Source organism: Arvicola amphibius, chromosome 14 (assembly GCF_903992535.2).
Source record: "Arvicola amphibius chromosome 14, mArvAmp1.2, whole genome shotgun sequence".
NCBI classification, from domain to species: domain Eukaryota; kingdom Metazoa; phylum Chordata; class Mammalia; order Rodentia; family Cricetidae; genus Arvicola; species Arvicola amphibius.
The window spans coordinates 13134954-13140637 of record NC_052060.1 but is presented as its reverse complement, the minus strand read 5'-3'; the positions used below and the strand labels follow the sequence as shown (position 1 = coordinate 13140637).

Here is a 5684-nt window from a genome sequence, read left to right as displayed (position 1 = left end):
GATCATGCTGAAAGATCTCCGGAGGCTTGGCTATTGAATGTCTCCTCACCATGGGGTGGTGGGAGAGCCGCCGGGAAGTGTGTATCAGATTCCTCTAGGCTACCAGGGAAGGAAACCTGTTGTGGTTGAGAACAGCATCGCTGAAAGTGTGCTTCACTCATGTACTAATGTACAATGAAGGGGTTTAAAATAAAATGGGCTGGAGAGATGGCTCAGTGGTTAAGAGTACTGGCTGCTCTTCCAGAGGTCCTGAGTCCAATTCCCAGCACCCACATGGCAGCTCACAACTCTCTATAACTCTAAGATCTGACACCCTCATACAGACATACATGCGGGCGATATATCAATATACATAGAATAAAGAATAAATAATTTAAAAATAAATAAAATAAAATAAAACGGCACTACCCAGTTGCAGCAGTTTGAACGCAAATGTTTCCAATAGGCTCGCGTCTCGGAACACTTGGTCCTCAGATGGTGCTGTTTTGAGTAGGAGGTGTGGTCTTGCTGGAGGAAGCATGTCACTGTGGGCAGGCTTTGAGATTTTAAAGCATCGTGCCTTCTCCAGTTTGCTCTCCGTTTCCTGCTAGCAGTTCAAGATGTGAGCTCTCATCTTCCTCCTCCAGCCGCTTGATGCACGCTTCCCCTATATGACAGACTCTACCCCTCTAGACCGGTAAGCCAAATCAACCCTTCCTTCTCTGAGTAGGGGTGGTCTACACACCTGTGTGATAGTCAGCCTTGACTGTCAATTAGTGAGGATTTAGGGTCACCATGGAAACAAATCCCTGGGCACGAGTAATGAGGAATGTTTATATTAATTGGGGTGGGCAGACTCACCTTTATGTGGGTGGCAACATTCCGTGGGCCAAGGTCCTGAACTGAATAAAAAGGAGGGAGGGAGCTGGGCACCGGCCTCCATCTTTCTGCTTCCTGACTGGACTCAGTGTGAGCCGCTACCCCGAGCTTCCCCCACTGTGCCTTCCCATCCATGACAGACTGTAGCCTCAGAGTGCAAGCCACAATACACTCTTCCTTCCTTGCGTTGCTTCTGTGAGGAGCCCTCATGCTGCATCAAGACAAGTAACTAACGCACACCTGTAGTCCCCGCATTCAGGAAGTGGAGGCAGGGAGCTGATGGGTTTCAGGCCAGCCTTGGGGTACAGAGCGAAACCCTGTCTCCACAAACCAGGAGGTGAGGATGAAGCTCAGTGGTAGAGCCCTTGCCTAGCATGCATGAGGTCCTGGGTTTGCATTCAATCAATCACAAAAAGAACAAGTAAATTTAAAAAAAAAAAAACTGGCAATTCACTAATTTTGTGCATGAGATCACCGAGATATGTATTGCTTATTTAGGATAACAAAACACAGGGAGACAGTTCCTGCTACCTGTGAAATTCAGTCTCAAGTGATCATTTTGCTGAGTATTTTTTTTAATTATTGCCCAGTTTGATGACACACCGCTTTAATCCCAGCGCTTGGGAGACAGAGGCAAGTGGATCTCTGCATTGTGGTCAACCTGATCTACATAGTGAGTTTCAGACCATTCATAGCTACACAATGAGACTTTGTCTTAAAAACAAAATACGAAACAAAACAAAACCAACTTGATCAATTCTATGACTCTCTGTGTGTTCCACACACATACATGTGTTTGTACATGTTTGTGGATGTATGAGCTCCACGCATGCATGTGCAGAGTCAGGGAGGGCTTTGGATGCCCTGTTCTATTACGCTCTGCCTTATGCCCTTCAGGCAGGGTCTTTCATTGAACTTGGAGCTCACCATATTTTGGCTAAACTTGCTGGCCAGTGAGTCCCAGCAACCTTGTCTCTGCCCATCCAGTCCCGGGATTACGAATGCGTGAGTGGGCTGGAGAGATGGTTGAACCGTAAAGAGCACTTGCTCTTGCAGGAGATCTAATTTTGGTTCCCAGCACCCACTGGCAGATTACAACCTTCTGTGATGCCAGTTCCAATGCCCTCGTCTGACCTCTGTGGGCACCAGACACACACTTGGCACACATACATACATGTGGGCAAAGCATTCATACACATGAAATAAAGAAGTGTGTGCAGTGGCCATGGCTGGATCCGAACTCAGGTCTTTGTGCTTGCATGGCATATACTCTAACTCATGGAGCCATCTCCTTAGCCCCATTGTTAGGGCTGGGACTGCAGGGATGAGAGACAAAGACCTGCCAGTCCAGAATGCAGAAACTGAGAACAGCTGACAACCTCAGGATCACCATAAGCACAAAACACTCCTTCATTAAAAACACAAATGTCAAAAGACCCTTCAAATCATCTGTAAGCCAAAATACTTTAAAATAAAAGTTAACATTAAAAAAAAAACCTAAAGAACATAATATGCAAATTTCAACTAACAGCAGCAATGGTTTGTCCTTGCTTCCAAACGAAGACTGTAGGAACATTCATTAAAATGCTCCTATTGTGGGCACGGAACTTTCAGAAGCCACACCTCCAGCAAGTGCCTTGTTTATCCAGTTATAGGACCAGATCTGTCATTCTTATCGATCATATTCTCAGGGTTTGGTCAATGTAACACGCACGCAAGCATGCACGCATGCATGCACGCACACACGCATACACACACACACACAAAGTAAAGAAAAAATGAGGCAAAAATTTTGTAGAATTAGAAGTAAATCATTGTTTGTAAATAAGGTTTCAGACAGGGACCACTGAGGCAAGTCTTTACAGCTTTTAGTGACAGCTGGCATCTCAGCTAAAAAACAGGGACAATGAAAGTGACTGCTTCAAAGGTCAGTAATGACAAATGAGTTAACGTGTATAAAGTATTTAGATGCGGATCAAAGAGTCTACACAGTGCAGAGCTGTCCGTTACAGACATCCACCCAGATGTGCGAAGAGAAAAAGCTGAAAAAAAAATTAATAGAATCATCTGGCCATGGTGGTTCATGCCTGTTATCTCAGCAATCAGGAGACTGAGGCAGGAGGACTGTCACAAGTTCCAGGTCAGTCTAAGCAACTAAGATCCACTTCCAAAAAAAGTAATTAATTAAATCCCAGCACTTAGGAGTCAGGGTCAGGTGATTTCTATGAATTCACACCAACCTGATCTACATAGCAAGTTCCAAGCCAGCCAAAGTTCCACAGTGAAACCCTGTCTCAAAAAAAAAAAAAAAAATTAGTCAATTTAAAATGGTTTGGGGTATACTCAGTTATAGCAGTCCTGAGGCTCCAGCACAAAATAAATAAACAGAAAAAAGAATAATTCCAGAAAAGTTAATAGCTTTCTTGTATGCTAGCAATGTCCAATTAATAACTATAATACAGCCCAAGCTGCTTTTATATAAAACGATTGCTTGGTTCTATTGCTGAGATAAACACCATGACCAAAGCCACTTGGAAAGGAAAAAAATTTATTCTACTTTATATCTTATAATTTATAGTCCATTATGACGGGAAGTCAGGGCAAGATCTCACGGCAGGAACTGGAGACTGGGGAGGAGTACTGCTTACTGGTTTGCTTCCCATGGCTTGCTTACCCTACTTTTAACTACCCCAAACTACCTGCCCAGAGGTGGCACCACCCACAGTGAGCTTGGTCCTCCCTCATCAATCATTAATCAAGAAGCATCCATCAAGAAAATGCCCCACTTGCTTAGAGGCCAATCGGATAGAAGCATTCTCTCAATTGAGGTGCCCGAGCTTGTGTCAAATTGACGAGGAACAGGACACTTAGCAATTAATATCACTAGGAACCCAGTACACTTATTGGAGGATCAAATCAGGGGCTTGAGCATTCTAGGTAGGGACTCCACGGCTGACCTGTCCTCTATCTGCAAACTAAAATATATCTAGTAAGATCTATGCAAGATCCATGTGAATAAAAACCCTATACTTTTCTTGAGTAGAAAGAAAAAAAAGAATCTGACCAAATCAAATGACATAGATGCTTTCCATGGAAACAACACTATAGAGAGGACACAGGCAACCCCCATGTTAATCCGTGTCCCATATAATTCTGTCAAAATGACAATAGAAGTGTGCCATCAGTTTGGGTTAGTTCTCAAATCTCATCTATGGGGCATGCGTAGTTAAGGAAATCTTGGGCTGCCTGGTATCAAGTATATTACAAATTTATGGTAATTAAAACAGTGTGGCGCAGGCTCAGCAGCAGAGCAACTAAAAACAGACCCAAGGGCATCCGTGTATGGAAATCGGCTGTCAGAGATGGAGTTCACATCCACTGGTTGTCTTCCAGTCAAGACTGGCACTGGAGAAGTTAGCTCCCCTTTGTACGTGATCCCTGGAAATAAATCCCTAATGAATTAAGAGCCTGCTTATAAAATAACAGCCGCAACACTAGAATTCCTAAGAGAAATAAATATAGAAGAATTTAGTTTTCACCAGTGTATTGTAGAGTGACCTACACATGATTGCTTCACGCTTAATAAATAAATAGATAAATCTAGAAGTGATAAGGTCTTTCTAAATAAACGTCAAGTCATCCAAAGGCATAGCAAGGCCAGCAAGAAGGCTCAGAGGTTAAAGACCTTGTGGTCAAGCCTGATGACCTGAGTCTGAGACGGAGAAGCCACACGCATGGTGGGGGGAGAGAACCTGCTCCTGCAAGCTGCTCTCTGAACCCCCACAAGCATTGCACCTCACCCCACTAGATAAACGAACAAATCAGTGAATGCAAACATTGTAATACTAAATGATTGTTTGTGTAGAATATGCAACACTTAATGATGTTGAAAGCAAAAAAATCTACAAAATTTAATGTCCAAGGGACAGGTTGAGAGAAAACCCTTTTGACATTATCTGGTATTGAAAGGGCTGAGACACAAACTTAAGTAAAGTATTCTTAGAGAATGATAAGAAAGAAGAAGCAGGAAGAAGGGGGCCGGCCTTCGAGCGACAGCGACACAAGATGGCAGCCACCACAGGCTCCAGAGTAAAAATTTCCGACTGTTGGAAGAGCTGGAAGAAGGCCAGAAAGGAGTAGGTGACGGCACAGTTAGCTGGGGTCTAGAGGACGACCAAGACATGACACTTACAAGATGAACAGGGATGATAATTCGGCCTCCAAGAACAATTTATGAAAACCGAATATACAGCCTTAAAATAGAATGTGGGCCTAAATACCCAGAAGCACCTCCATCTGTAAGATTGGTAACAAAAGTCATTATGAGTAGTCAACTACTCATGGGAGTAGTTGAAATGGCGTGGTGGACCCAAGGGCCACAGCGTGCTGGCAAAGTGGCAGAATTCCCACAGCATCAAAGTCACCCTGCAGGAGCTTTGACGCTTGATGATGTCAAAAGAGAACATGAAGCTGCCACAGCCGCCAGAAGGACAGTGTTACAGCAATTAGTCACCAAGGCCCAGGCCTCCCCTCCCCAGTCCAACCTAAGTCTTCATTTTCCACAGTAGTGAATTTTCTAAATTCATCTTGTAGACCTCAAAGTCCTGGAGAGGAAGCGCCACTGAGACTTCATCCTGAGACACTGTTCTGATACTAATTTCTGTCTATTTGAAACACCTGAGTTGTGCTGTGGACCATCTTCTGTCGAGTGGAACCGCTGGCTGCCTAGTTGAACTTCTGGGATCAAGAAGGTGTGTTGAGATCAGTTTCCTTTGGGAGCAGTGTGCACAGCTAACACAACTGTGAACAGACATGTCACACAATCA

The 5684-nt window shown here is 44.0% G+C and overlaps 1 pseudogene; it reads left to right on the top strand.

The window, feature by feature from the left end:
• The first annotated feature begins 4923 nt into the window (after nucleotides 1–4923).
• LOC119801314 lies at nucleotides 4924–5367 on the top strand (annotated as a pseudogene).
• Nucleotides 5368–5684: the final 317 nt, after the last annotated feature.